Source organism: Erythrolamprus reginae, chromosome 7 (genome assembly GCF_031021105.1).
Source record: "Erythrolamprus reginae isolate rEryReg1 chromosome 7, rEryReg1.hap1, whole genome shotgun sequence".
Classification (NCBI taxonomy): Eukaryota; Metazoa; Chordata; class Lepidosauria; order Squamata; family Dipsadidae; genus Erythrolamprus; species Erythrolamprus reginae.
This window is the reverse complement of record NC_091956.1, coordinates 32,583,840-32,599,924: the sequence shown is the minus strand read 5'-3', so window position 1 is coordinate 32,599,924 and position 16,085 is coordinate 32,583,840.

The window sequence follows — 16,085 nt, the reverse complement described above, 5'->3', positions numbered from 1 at the left end:
TAATATAGCTTTAGCACTTTTTTCCTTGGGTAATTAGAAAAACAAACTTTAGTAGAATAATAACAGGGACTTTATAAATAAATCAAAACTTTCTATTTCGAATTCTGTCCCACTGTTTTTAATCTAAGCTGTTTTGCTTTTGGCTTTGTTATATTGAATAAATTTCTCTGGCAAGGAGATCACTGAACAAATTACAATTAATTGTTGGAAAATGTGTATTTAACTTTCTCCACTTTTAGGTTTATTATTGGAATTTGTTCTAAGTTTGGTAATTGCTCAAATAAGGAATATTAGAATTCAGCTTTTCTTTTTATTTAGCTTTTTATTTTACTCTGTTTAGTTAGGGTATAATCCTAATATAAAATAACAAGAAAAATATATATTTGTAGAATAAACTCTTACTGTGTGTCTTACAATATTATTGTTTTAGGAAGCTATTTTGTAGACCTATTGAAAATTTAAAAATGAATTTTAATTGTGTTATTTATCAGCAGTTTATTCAACCCAAGCATTTGTCGATGATTTCTTCAGCTTCAATCGCAACAATATACGAGCACACAATTGATTAAAATTTAATGTAAACTGTTCCAAACTTGACTGCAGAAAATATGACTTCAGCAACAGAGTCATCAATGCCTGGAATGCACTACCTCAGTGTTTCCCAACCTTTTTTGAGCCGTGGCACATTATTCATATTTTCAAAATCCTGGGGAACATTGAACGGGGGGGGGGGGGGGGAACGACCTAAAGAAAAGTTTGGACAAAAAAAATCTCTCTCTTCCTCCCTTTCACTCTATTTCTCCCTATTTCTCTCTCTTCCTTCCCTTCTTTCTCTCTCTCCATCCCTCTTTCTTTCTTCCTCTCTATTTTGCTCTCTTTATCTCTCCCTCCTTCCCTTCCTCTATGTCTTGCTCTCTCCCTTGCTCTCTCTCTCTCTCTGTCTCTCTTGCTATCTCTTTCTTGCTTTTTTCTCTTTCTTGCGCTCTCTCTCTCTCTTTCACTGTCTCTTGCTATATGTCTCTTTCTTTCTCTCTCTCTGCCTCTGTCTTTCTTGCTATGTCTCTCTCTGTGTCTCTTTCTCTCTCTCTCTCTGCCTCTTGCTATGTCTCTCTTTCTTTCTCTCTCTTTCTGTCTCTCTTTCTCTTTCTCTCTGTCTGTCTTGCTATGTCTCTCTTTCTCTCTCTCTCTCTTTCTGTCTCTCTTTCTCTGTCTCTCTTGCTATGTCTCTCTTTCTCTCTCTGCCTCTCTTGCTATCTCTCTCTCTGCCTCTCTTGCTATGTCTCTCTTTCTTTCTCTCTCTCTCTTTCTCTGTCTCTCTTGCTATGTCTCTCTTTCTTTCTCTCTCTCTCTGCCTCTCTTGCTATGTCTTTCTCTCTTTCTGTCTCTCTCTGTCTCTCTCTCTCTGTCTCTCTTGCTAAGTCTCTCACTCTCTCTCTCTGCCTCTTGCTATGTCTCTCTTTCTCTCTCTCTTGCTATGTCTCTCTCTTTCTCTTTCTCTCTCTCTTTCTCTCTGTGTCTCTCTCGCTATGTCTCTCTTTCTCTCTCTCTCTGCCTCTCTTGCTATGTCTCTCTTTCTCTCTCTCTTTCTCTGTCTCTCTTTCTCTGCCTCTCTTGCTATGTCTCTCTCTCTCTCTCTCTGCCTCTCTTGCTATGTCTTTCTTTCTTTCTCTCTCTCTCTCGGCTGACTGCGAGCGGGTGCCCTGACGACGGCAGCTGGACGTGCTGCTGGATGCCGTATATGCCAGCCCTGCAGCGCCAGCATGTACGGCGTCCAGCAGCACGTCCAACCGCCACCGTCAGTGCCTCCACCCTGGAGCTCCCTCTCGCCGCCCCCATCTCCCCGCGACCACCTGGGGCTGCTGCAGCCGGTACCCTCCCACTCCCGCTCCCACTGCCAGTGCCCTCCCGCCGGGCCCCAAAGGACACTTGCCGCCGACACCAGGGAACTCCAGCTGGGCAGGGCGCTGCCGGTGCCTCCGAGCTCCCACTCGCAGCTGTCCCCTGGCTCCTGCCAGATGCCGCGGTTTCTGGCGCTCTCCTGCTGGGCCCCAAAGAAGGAAGGCAGGAAAAAGGAGGCATGAAGAATGAAGCTCTCCTTTTTCCCGCCTTCCTTCTTTGGGGCCCAGCAGGAGAGCACCAGAAACCACGGCAACGGGCAGGAGCCGCGCCGGCAGCGCCCCGCCCAGCTGGAGCTTCCCTAGGAGCTTCGCGGCACACCTGACCATGTCTTGCGGCACACTAGTGTACCACGGCACACCGGTTGGGAAACGCTGCACTACCTGACTCTGTGGTTTCTTCCCCAAGCCCAAAAACTTTAACCTTAAACTATCTACAGTCAACCTCAACCCATTCCTAAGGGGTCTGTAAGGGGTGTGCATAAGTACAACATTGTGCCCACCGATCTTGTCCTACTGTCCTATTGCTTAATTTACCTGTACCTACTGTACCTTGCTAATATTTGTACCTTGTACATGCTTGATAAACAAACAAACAAACAAACAACAAACAAACAAATTTGTAATCCAACCTTTAAAAAAAGGAATTTTTAAACTGCCTTATAGCTAAAATTCTCTGGAGGTTACAATCAAGTACACAATTTCAATGAAAAGCATTTTCAATAAGCAAAAATCATTTGTTTATTCAGAAACTATTTTCTTTCTGCTTGTTCTCTTTCTGAAGTCCTTCTGTAGATGGAGTTATATAAAAATGTATCTAAATTACCAGGAACTACCCTATTTAACAGTTCAAGTGGCTGAAATTGATATTTAGTTATTTACAGAGGTTCTGACAACAGTTATTTGAATATGCTGTCCCTGGTAAACAGTGGAAGACTGTTTTAAATTACATTCTTGTGATCTTAATGTTGTGTATTGAATATACACTGCTCAAAAAATTAAAGGGAACACTTAAACAACACAATATAACTCCAAGTAAATCAAACTTCTTTGAAATCAAACTGTCCACTCAGGAACATAGTTCCCTCTAAGCTGAGCAGTGAGCAATCGCTCACTTAAAAATCATCATCAACTCAGAGTTTTCCAAACCTGCCCAGAAGCCGAGAGGGAAAGAATGAGAGGGAAGGAGAGAGAGAGGAAGAGAGAGAAACAGATAGAAAACAGAGAGGAAGGAAAAGAGAAAGAAAAAGAATGGGAGTAAGGAAGAGAGAAAGAAAATCAAAATTTAGTTTGAAACTAGCTCAACTATTTAAGTGGCATTTTGATATTGATAGAGTTGCCCTATTATGAGCTCACTGTTATAGACACACAGTACAGTATTTTATTTTGAAATTCTCTGAGGCAAAACAGGGTGGGTTTTTAATTTGTTTGTTTGTTTGTTTATTTATTATTTCTGTGCCGCCCAGTCCCGAAGGGACTGCCGCTCAGACACTATACTTTTCCGCCCCCCCCAAAAAAAAATTAGAGGGAACACTGCTCAGGAAGCAACGCTGACTGACAATCAATTTCACATGCTGTTGTGCACATTCAATTTTGTACAGAACATAGTATTCAATGAGAATATTTCATTCATTCAGATCTAGGATGTGTTATTTGAGTGTTCCCTTTATTTTTTTGAGCAGTATATATAGTTGTGTTAAGCCCTGCTAAAGTGAAACTAATCTTTAGATGACTTCAACTGGTTTGGAGGAAAGCTTAGAACATTTATATTTGGGTGAGCTCCTTCAAGCATTATGATTGGTTAAGGCCCTCTGGGCATACAGTACAAAATAAATGGATTTGCCTGTTGTTTCAATTTCAGTTTGAGTCAATAAATGCTGTTGTGGCTCTGCTGGTCTGTTCCTGTCTACTGTAGTCCACTACACAACACTTAAATTGAAGTTTGCCGCAGTACATTTTTAATGGAGTCTGACTACAATCTGTTTATTGTTGGAAATGTAATTCAGTTGAGGTGAGAAATTCAGCTCAGTTAAGTTGAGAATTATGTGATAAGATTTGAATTTGTCTTTTATTGACACATTGGGCTAAAATAAAAGGATTGTAAATATGAGACTTGATTGCTTGTTGTGTGTTAAAGAAGCACTAACTTTGTTTTCTTATATATCATAGATTGGGAAGATAGCAAGACATAAAGAATTGTGGAGTCTGGGGGGGGCATGAATTATTGTACAACTCAGTTATCCATACCTAAATTGCCACAAATAATATGTTGATATGTATTTTGTCAATAACTGAATTAGTAATTTTTTTAGAAAGGGCAAGAAAGAGAACTGGTCATTAAAAAAAATCCTAACTCCTAGATACATGGTGTTGTGGTTGGCTCTGACCCAGCTCCTGCCCCAAGGAATGTGGAGGTGGATGCAGGGGAAACATCAACATGTCATGGGCCTGTTTTATTGCTGACAGTCAGGTAGTACAGTTTCCTCGGACGAAAAAGAAGGTGGGGGAGACTTGGAAGAGGGGGGCTTGGCACACAGCTCAGGAAGCCAATCTCTATTATCTTTGGTCGATTCGGATGAGGAAGTGTTAGACCCACGCATGCGCAGAATTATGCATCGAAGAGACCAATTGAAGAAATATTACAGGAGATAAGAGAGGCCACCTGTGTTTGGGTGGGGCTCCAGTAATTAGAGCTGCTGATATAAATAGCAGTGTGCTGGCTTGGCTGTTGTGGAAGATTATCTGATCGTTGTTTCTTCAGGACCGTGCCTTGCTGTTTCCAGACTTTGTTTGTTGATTTTTCACGACTTTGAAACCAAAGCAGGGCAAAATGTGTGGGTCTCACTTCATGGAAGAAGGAGGTCTGTGACGTTCCTTCACAGCTGCTAGCTAAGTACTTAAGGACCGATTAAGGGGATTGTACAGACTACCAGGTTGTTTTGGGAGGAGTGCTCTTTGCAATACAAAAAGGGTGGGTTTTTTTTCCTTTTGAATTTTTGTGATAAAGAACATTGTTTTTGAACTTTCAAGTGTGTGTGTGTGTGTCTGAAATTTGTACCCTTGAATTTTGGGGAGACTCATACCATACAGCCCGGCAGAACACATGATGGCATGTATCTTCGTGTGCCACAAATGGCACGCAGAGCCATATCGGAGGGGCATGCAAGAGTTTGCCATGTTTTAGCATCAGCTCACATGTGTGTGCTGGTCATCTGATTTTCGGCCTTGGGACAAGCCGTTTTGTCTTCTGGATGCTTTAGGGAAGCTTCCCTGAAGCCCTGGAGGCAAAAAAAAATTCCCTCAATGGACAAACTGGAAGTTCGGAAAAACTTATTTCTGGTTTGCTGTTGTGCTGTTTTTTGCACTCTGGAGGGTTCAGGGAAGCTTCTTGAAGCCCTGGAGTGCAAAAAACAGCACAATGGCAAACCGGAAGTGCATTTTCCTGAACTACCGGTTTGCCCATTTTGGCATTTCTTTCACCTACCAGGCTTCAGAAAGGTCTATGTGCATGTGCGGGGGGCAGTGGTGTGTGTGTGTGCATGCATGCATGGGGAAAAGGGAAGGGGTGTGGGCATGTGCATGCATGCTAACACACCCATACACACCCCTTTTGGCATGCAAACCAAAAAGGTTTTGCCATCACTGTCCTAGAGTCTTTCTTCCCAGTTTTCATTCTTATGACTTTTGAAATATTATATTTTAATACTGTTTAATATTTACCATTACCATTATTGTTTATCATTATAATTTCTATTATTTTATTTTATATTACTACATATTAAATTACCAATTAATATGAATAGTGTTTCTTTTCTTAATCATTTAAAATGAAAAAATATTGCTTATTATCTACAGACTAGGTAGTTGTGTTAAGGTATGAAGGGGAAAAATCTCAGCTATCCTTTCCTTTGCAGCTTCATATTAGGCAGTAAGTTCAAGATATGAAAGAAATAGATGTTTTTGTGGAGTTGGCCCCACAACATATAAATATTACCAACAAATAAAACTGCCAGAGGTTCCTGAACAGCAATCTTGGTGGAAAATGTTATTGTGTGTGACTATTAAATCAAAATGCTTAGTGAAATATATATTTAAAAGGCTTGCCTTATGTCTAAATCTAAATCTTTTTTATGAGAAACTGATCCATAAGATGCCACATTTTCACGTTTCTGGTTAAAATATAGGAAAAGGCTTGAAATGAAAGTGTTTTTTCTATACATTTTCCTACTGCTTATTTCACAGCTTTGATAAAATCCAAATTAAATTTATAAATGATTGGATTTCAGATGCATTCTCTTCTCCACAGCAGATACAATGAATAGCCTGCAGTTGTCCAGTCTGTGTTTCTTCTTAATTACTTCAAGCATTAAATAATAAAAAAGGATCTTCTGCACTTTCTCTCATATTCACTAAAAAGGTGACAAAATACAGGGGGTGGGGGTGTTTTAATGAGCTAATAACCAGCTTTCCTTCACTCTCTTTAGCATCACATTTTCATTCCTTCTCCTGATTGTCAGAGTGCTTGAATGTTTTCCTCAATATTGTCACACATCAGGCACTGCAGCTCAAATTCATGCTGCAGAGAAAATTCTGGGCTATTATAAAAAGGTTATTGTCCTCCTTTTCCTCTGCAAGAGTTTTGTTTTATTTCTCTAATGGAGAAATGGGATGTCAAACTACAGAATTGCTTAAGCTATAACATTTAATTTTCAACTTTTGCCCTTTACAGCCTATTAACTTAGAAGCTGTTTCTTTCCTCTCCTGATTTTCAGATGGGAATTGATCTCATTGCATTTGAGTGACTAAACAGTGCTAGAGTCTTCTAAAGCATTTCTGAAAACTTCTACATATGCAGCGCTCCCTTCTCTCCTCTCTTTCCCTCCCCTCCTGTTGTCTCTCCCCTGCCCTTCCTTCCATTCTAACCCTCCTCTGCCCTCCTCTTTACTTACAGTGAGTTCTTAGTTATTCCAATCTATATTATTAATAATCCTCTTATATTGATTAAAAAATACATGATGCATTCTAAAATTAAAAAAAAATAGTCAAAACCAAAAAGTTTTTTTCTGCTCTTTTTCCACCAACTTATATTTTTTCTTCTAAATAATGGCAATCTCAAAAATAGATGGGAAAAGGACTAAGTCTATATAGATATTGAAGATTTTTCCCCCTCACATGCAACACGACATTTTGGACATTTCTGTTAAGAATTAGGCACTAATAAATGTGACTTTATAGGGAACTCAATGAGCAAGCATCGTTGCTATGTATCGGGTAAAAGTAATGTTCTGAAGTTTTTACATACATCCTTTTCTCATTCTTGTGACTTATTTGGGCAATCACGTATGCTCACACACACTGATGCCGTATTTTCTTCAATAGCAGGATGTGCATTCATACTATTCATTGCTTTGCAGCTGTTAATGATGTGATGCTATCTAAAATCCAGACAGTCAGTTTGGTGCAATGGTTAAGGCATTAGGTAGAAACCAGGAGACAAGTAGTTTATTTATTTATTTATTTAATTTATTTATTCTTTGTCCAATATACAATACATATGAAGGAGAATATACATTAAGTAATATATATAATGATAGAAAGTTAGAAAGAAGAGAGGTTGGAGGAAAGGAGAGAAAATGTATGAGATATGAGATAAGGGAAGAAGATTGGACAGGGGACGATAGGCACATCAGTGCACTTATGTACGCCCCTTACTGGCCTCTTAGGAACTTGGAGAGGTCAATTGTGGAGAGTCTTAGGGAGAAATGTTTGGGGCTGGGGCTGACACCACTGAGTCTGGCAATGAGTTCCACGCTTCGACAACTCGATTGTTAAAGTCATATTTTTTACAGTCAAGTTTGGAGCGGTTGATGTTAAGTTTGAATCTGTTGCGTGCTCTTGTGTTGTTGCTGTTGAAGCTGAAGTAGTCATTGACCGGAAGGACGTTGCAGCATATGATCTTGTGGGCAATACTTAGATCGTGTTTTAGGCGTCGCAGTTCTAAGCTTTCAAGATCCAGGGTAGTTAGTCTATTTTCGTAAGGTATTCTGTTGCGAGTGGAGGAGTGAAGGGCTCTTCTGGTGAAGTATCTTTGGACATTTTCGAGAGTGTTGATGTCTGAGATGTGGTGTTCTAGTCCTGCCTTGATGTGTAGCCAGCTGGGTAACCTTAACACTTTTCTCTCAGTATAGAAAGAGGACAGTGACAAATCACTTCTGAAAAATATAGCCAAGAATACTGCAGAGACTTGTCCACTCCAGGCAGTCTCTGAGAACTGGGCATAATTGAACAAAAGAAAAATTTAAAAACTCTGAACTCCATAGCAACATATATTCCTGCAGAGTGAGGTTGCCTTTCTCTACAGTACAAGCAGCATGAAAGAAGTATATATAAATTATCTAGACTAATACATGCAAGTATCATTTATGCATGCTTCAGATAAGGAAAATGACCTTCTGAAAATCACATAAACAAAAAATTCTATCAGAGCAAGCTGCCTGGAGGCACAGATTGTGGCATTTATCTAAAATGTACAATTGAAAGCTGCATTTTTCATTGATAAAACAATAAAACATTTCAACACAATGACGTAAAGATTTTTTTAAAAGAGTAATGCAATTTAATATCAGTTTTTGAGTGATAAAAGAAAGGATAACAAAAGACCACAGAAGCATGCTGGTGGTTGAAACAGTATCTACTGATATTTTACTTAATGAAAATGGTGAAGGAAAGTTATCTTATAAGATATCCGTTACTGAAGTTTTGCCATCAGAGATATTTTATTCAGCCTTAAGTGCCTTTCTACAAATGATCTATTCTTGCTATGAGACCAGACATTAACAATTGAGAGTTAGTGATTATAGGGGATGTTTTTCCACCCATAAATCAATGTAACACACTTTGTCATATGCACTGGGTATCTTGATTACTACCACTTCCTCCCATCAAAGAAATGAAACAATTTAACAAGGAGATCACTTATGGTGTGTAGCCTCTACAGGACAAGAAACAATAACGACATATTTGACCTATATATACTGTATAGCATAATGTACAACCAAGGAGTTATTTATATATTATAAATGTATTGGGATGAAGTTATTATTTTTTCCAGTGAAATACCAAATAATAACCTTTTTTCTAAACAATCAGCATAATCACAAGAAACCATATTATCTAGTTCATCATTTTGATGGTTCTCATGATCCTTCTGTGCATAGATACTTTACAATGCTGGTCATCATTCACTTGCAACCTGAAGCTATATAGAAAGTTTCTGTGATCCCAAAGCTCAGCTAATTTCTTCAGGTGTTGGACAGCTTCTATTTCAGTAATTATTAAATTACCTGAGGCACAAATAACTGGGTTAAAATTATCACATTTTAGATATGTTACATAGTATTGTGAGTTGTCCAGGTCAGTTAGTCACAGATTCTCAGGGGGATGAACCAGGTCTGTCTTAATATCCTAGGCCAGTGTTCTTGACAACTGAGTCAGCAAGTGAGAGTGAGAGAGAATTGGAACCTGAGAAACCTGAAGAACCTCCAGAGACTGTAGAAACCCAATGAGTTTCTCTGTCTGAGTCAGAGGAGGAGGGAAGATCAGGAGCCCCTATTAGATGCCCAGGTCAGAAGGTCACGAAGCAGACAGAAATATCTTTATGGGAAAAGATTCAGAAAGTGACTCTATGAAAGAAAGTCTAGACAGTTATATCTCTAGAAAACAGTTGACCACACTGTTTTCTGGGAGGTTTTCTGGGTAAAGGGGCATGGAGTTCCTAGATGGTGGAAGTCCTATATTTGGGGTTCCAGAAATGCTTCGCTGGCAATCTGCTCTTATTAATCTAATTTCATTGAGCAGAGATGCAGCTGTGTGAGGAAGACCTGGAGAACTGTGAGTGTGCATGTGTGACTGAAGAAACATTATCTCACTGAAGAATGTTAATTAGCTTTGATTCTCGGCTGCAGCACGGACCTTCATCTCTTAGCCAATTTTAATAGGGAAAGCTGCCAAGATGGACTGAAATGCCTGAACTTGCTTGTATAAATCCTGCTTTACTTATAAAAGTGCTTGATTTGAAATATCAGTGTGTGGATTTCCCTTTTGTTCTGATCAGAGTAGGCCGATCAGAACACATAGATACATTTTAGATACATTAGATAGAAGAAGACTCATGGAAACACACCACTTTCAGAAGAAAACAACAATCAAGAGCAAAGTCTCAACTGTCTACTCTAGCCCACTCCAATGAAGCCCCTTTTGAACTGAATGATCATCATAGTCTCGCCCGGAAGAAAACAGGCAGACACTTATAAAAAGAGCAGTCATCAATAGTTTCTAAGAAAAAAAGAGAGGCACAACTAAGCATTCCTGTGAAAGGAAGAAAAGTATTCCAGACTTCTCTAGAGAAAAAAAAGTGAGTATTGATGATAGGAGATGCAATTGTTATGGGAAGAAAAACTATAAGAGAAACCAGAAGCCGATTATGTAGGCCCTCTACAGTCAGGATTCAGGCCCGGCTACAGGACGGAAACTGCTTTGGTCGCGTTGATGGATGATCTCTGTCCTGGTGCTTCTTGACCTCTCAGTGGCTTTTGATACCATCGACCATGGTATCCTTCTGCCCCGGCTGGAGGGGTTGGGAGTGGGGGGCACTGTCCTTCAGTGATTTTCCTCCTACCTCTCTGGTTGGTCGCAGTCGGTGTTAGTAGGGGGTCAGAGGTCGACCTCTAGGTCTCTCCCTTATGGGGTGCCTCAGGGGTCGGTCCTCTCTCCCTGCTATTTAATATCTACATGAAACCGCTGGGCGAGATCATCCGGGGGCATGGGGTGAGATATTATCAGTATGCTGATGATACCCAGTTGTACATCTCCATCCCATGTCCAGTCAACGAAGCAGTGGAACTGATGTGCCAGTGCCTGGAGGCTGTTAGGGTCTGAATGGGTGTCAACAGGCTCAGACTCTGCCCTGACAAGATGGAGTGGCTGTGGGTTTTGCCACCAAAGGACAATACCATCTCTCCATCCATTACCTTGGGGGGGAATTACTGACGCCCTCAGAGAGGGTCCGCAACCTGGGCATCCTCCTCAATCCACAGCTTACATTAAAGAACCATATTTTGGCTGTGGCAAGGGGGGCATTTGCCCAGGTTTGCCTGGTGCACCAGTTGCGGCCCTACCTGGATAGGGAGTCACTGCTCACAGTCACTCATGCCCTCATCACCTTGATGTTCGACTACTGTAATGCTCTCTACATGGGGCTACCTTTGAAGAGTGTTCAGAAACTTCAGATCATGCAGAGTGCAGCTGCGAGAGCAATCATGGGCTTTCCCAGATGTGGCCATGTCACATCAACACTCCTCAGTCTGCATTGGTTGCCGATCAGTTTCCGGTCACAATTCAAAGTGTTGGTCATGACCAATAAAGCACTTCATGGCATCAGACCAGAATATCTCTGGGACCGCCTTCTGCTGCATGAATCCCAGTGACTGATTAGGTCCTACAGAGTTGACCTTCTCCGGGTCCCATCGACAAAACAATGCCATCTGGTGGGACCCAGGGGAAGAGCCTTCTCTGTGGTGGCCTTGGCCCTCTGGAATCAACTCCCCCCAAAGATCAGGACTGCCACCACCCTCCTTGCCTTTCGCAAACTCCTTAAGACCCACCTCTGCCGCCAGGCATGGGGAAATTTATTACCTTCGTCCGTCCCATTTTATGTATGGTTTGTTTGGGGTGTATGATTGTTTTTAAATCAAGGGTTTCAACTGTTTTGTTTTTAATCATTGAATTTGTATTGTATATTGTTGTTGGGAGCCACCCTGAGTCTTCGGAGAGGTGTGGCATTCAAATCAAATCAAATCAAATCAAATCAAATCAAATCAAATCAAATCAAATCAAATCAAATCAAATCAAATCAAATCAAATCAAATCAAATCAAATCAAATCAAATCAAATCAAATCAAATCAAATCAAATCAAATCAAATCAAATCAAATCAAATCAAACCAAACCAAACCAAACCAAACCAAACCAAATCAAATCAAATCAAATCAAATCAAATCAAATCAAATCAAATCAAATCAAAATCTGCAGGTTGGATAGATTGGATATCTATCTATCTATCTATCTATCTATCTATCTATCTATCTATCTATCTATCTATCTATCTATATCCATCCATCCATCCATCCATCCATCCATCCATCCATCCATCCATCCATCCATCCATGTGCCCAATTCTCCTCCCCAGAATCGAATACCCTGATAGACTACACTGCAGGGCTGCAGTTACACAGGAAAGTGCCACTGAAGGCATGACAGAGGGGCCAAAGGATTTTCGAAATGAACCACACCTGGCTTAAAAATTGGTATTGCCAAGATAACTTTGGTTTCCTAGGCCTTGATCTGCATTGCCTACATGAGGGGCTCATGTCAAAGAATGGACTGGACCTCTCAAGAACTGGAAAAATGTGTGTGCAGTGGTACTGCTATCTAAGAATGCCTCTTCTTAAGAATTTTCTACTTAAGAACCCAAGCCCAGAAAAAATTCCCAGGAAATTTGAGAGCGGTACGAAGGCCCAGCCAATTTCCTGCCATTCCCCCTGGGTTTCTCTCTCTAGCACAGTGTATGGGAGGCAGCCTCACACCAGGTGTATGGGAGACGCGTGCTCCTCCTCGCCACCTCAGAGACCCCCACTTTTTTAAGCCTTAAAGTTTTGTTTTTTTTTATTACCCTCACCTCACCTTCTTCCTTCGGCAGTGACTGTCCTCCTCTTCTTCCTCCTCCTCCTCCCACCCAAATTCTGAGCTTTTATTTCTTTCCTAATGGGTTTGCATGCATTATTTGCTTTTACATTTATTCCTATGTGAAAAATGGCTTCTACTTGCAAACTTTTCTACTTAAGAACCTGGTCACCAAATGAATTAAGTTCTTAAGTAGAGGTACCACTGTATTTGAAAAATGAGGGGTTGATCTTATCAGAAGGGCCTAAAAGTTGAAGGGGGCCAATCTTCACAAACCTTTGAACCTAATTCCAAAAACCACTAAACAACCAATCATAAAAGCTGGGAAGTTAAGAGAAAGAATAAAAACTCAGATACAAAATGTTCTGCTTTGGACCTAACCAGATGGGGACAAAGAAAAACCCACTCGCAAAAATTTCAAATCAAACACATGTATTTTTTTAAAAATGATTTGTACAAACAAGGTCAGTATCTTGTTCCATGTTGGAAGCATTCCCGCTCAAATTGCCTAATACATAACAAGAGGCTGCACCTGAGAGCCAAAGCCAATTTAGACTTTCTTCAGTGATCTAATGTTTGTTTTTAAACACATGTTCAGATGTTCCTCAGACAGCTGCATCTCTGCATCTCTGCATGAGGAATCACATGTTGCCAGCAAGGCATTTCTGGAAACCCGGACCTAAGACCTTCTCCATTACAAATGTTGAAACTCCACCCCTCTTTACCCATAAATCCTCACTTATATACTGTCTGGGTGCGGACAACTGTTTCTTAGGAAATATTCACTGTCTAGACTTTATTTCATAGAGATATCACATTTTAGAACTTTCCCCATAAAGATATTCCTGCCTGCTTCATGACCTCTTGACCTGGGCATCTAATAGGGACTCCCTCCTCCTCTGACTCAGACATTACAATCATTGGGGTTTCTAAAATCTCTGGAGGTTCCTCAGATTTCGCAGGTTCCAATTCTCCCTCATTCTCACTCTCTGACTCAGTTGCCAAGAACCTGGCCTAGGATACCAAGACGGACCTGGTTTATCCTCCTCAGAATCTGTGTCTAACTGAGCTGGTTGTGGACCACTTACAACACAAAGTAAGAGATATAGAAAGCATACTCAGGGTCAGCCACAAAGAACTTAAATGCCTATACACTAATGTAAGGTGAAGTTACAGAGTCTACAGAGATGTACACAACAAAGGTTGTGTACATATCATATCATAAAATATGTATGTGGGGGAGAATAATATTGCCATAGATGCAGCGGCAGGCTTCTGTTCCTGGCCCTACCGGAATGGGCTGGGAGTCCCCCCCCCCGCTTTCCTCCCATGTGAGAGTGCACGCGTAGACGTGTGCATGCACGCACAGGATTCATTCTGTGCATGTGCAGGAGCAAAAACAACCCGGAAATGGGCAAAAAAGTAAGTGCCCACTTGCCACCGCTGCTCTTTGCCCCCCCCCACTTGCCGCCGTTCGCCTCTATTCACCCCGCTCGCCTCTCGCTCTCAGGGTGAATGGCTGCAGCGCAGCCGGTGGTGGTGAGGAGCTGGTGAGAGAAGCTCGCATCTTGCTCTCAGGGCAAACAGCAGCAGCGAGGGGGTGGGGGGGAGGCAGCACAAGAGGCAAGCAAGGGGCTCACGGCGGGGGAAGGCAGCGCTCGCAGCGGGGGAAGGAAGGGCTTGCGGTGGGAGAAGGGCTTGTGAGGGGAAGGCAGTGCTCGCAGTGGGGCAGGGCAGATGTAGGTCCGGAGAAATGGCAGTTGCATGTGCACGCATGTGCACATGCATGCACGCCCGGTGGTGGCACTGGAGCTAGCCTACATGCTACCTTGCTGCCACCAGAACCTCATTCCCCTCCATTTATGGTTGCCCCTCCCCTGCATAGATGTATACTACAGGCCATCCAACCAAGCAGAATAAATGAACTTTTTGATAATCAACCAATGTGTGTAGGAAAAACACCACAATAGTAATTGGGGACTTTAATTATCCTGACATCAACTGCAAGACAAACTCTGCAAGTGGGAGATCAAATAGATTCTTGACCCACCTAACTAACAACCTCATCACCCAAATGCAACTAGAGGGACAGCTATACCGAACTTTATTCTTACCAACAGTGAAGAAGTGATAGAGGGAATAGAAGCTGCAGAAATTTTAGGGGAGAGTGACCATTTTGTATTATAATTCAGTATAAAACAGATACAAGCAACAAAACATAAACAGTGTCTTAGACTTTAAAAGAACTGTGATGGAAAAATCCAATCAAAGAAACAGAAGTCAGCAATGCCAACAATAATTCTTACTTTAGGATTCAGAGATTTATTTCATGAATTTTATTTTTTATTAGTTTAGTTTTTTTACATGGCTTTTGGATCATAGCTTTTGTTTTCTTCTTAGTGTTTTTTCATGCATGCATGGTTCACTTTGTTGATCCATTTCATTGTGGCAAAAATTGACCAACTGGCTTGTCACCCAAGCCTGACATGATAGATAGAGAGTGGCCCAAAATCACTCAGGCAGCTTTCACAGCTCAGGTAGACCAGTATTCTGGTTTCTAGTTTAGTATCCAACTGGCTTCGTGGCTTTGCTGCTTCAATTAAGTTTCCAATAAAAACATCATGAAGAATTATGAAATTCATAAAACCTGTTTTTGAGAAATAATTGTGGAATTTCTCCTTGCCAGGGGGAAATTTAGGTGGATTTCATCCAGTTTCTCTACCCTCAAATTTCCTCAAGAATTTAATAATAAAGTTAACTATAGTTTTGCAGTATGCAAATGTTTTAGAGCCATGATGGTGAACCTGTGGCATGCGAAGCCATATTTGCCATTTCATTGATTTTCAGCTGGTCACGCCTCCTCCATCCCTCCCAGGAGTCTCTCTGGCCCATTTTGAGATATGTAAAGGTCTCATGTGGAGGCTTTGGGTGGGTGTTTCTGGTTTCTGGGAGACCTCTGAGGGGTGGGGGAGACTGTTTTTGCTCTCTCCAGCCTCCAGAAAAGCTTCTGGAGGCTGGGGAGGGAGAAATTCTGGTCCCACTGGAAGTTGGGAAACAGTCAATTTCCAGCCTTTGGAGGGTCTCCAGGGGATTCAGGAAGCCCGTTTTCACCCTCCCCAAGTTTCTATAAAGCCTCTGGACCAGCGAGCCAGAACGCTAAATTGCACTCACCACCGCAGATCATAAGTTCTTGCAGGGCCAGTATGATTTTGCTGCTGCACCTGTGGAGGTAGCAAAATTGTGCACGGAGCCATAGGTAAAACCTCACCGAAACATGGGTGCACCTGCAGCTCCATGCACAATTCTGCTAACTCCACAGGTGCAGCAACAAAATCACCCTGGCCCCCCAAGAACTTAAAAGCTGTGGCAGCGAGCCCAATTTAGCATTCCGGCTCGTAGCCAACCGCTGCTCTGGATCCTGGGGAGGGTGAAAAATCTACCCTGCTATCAC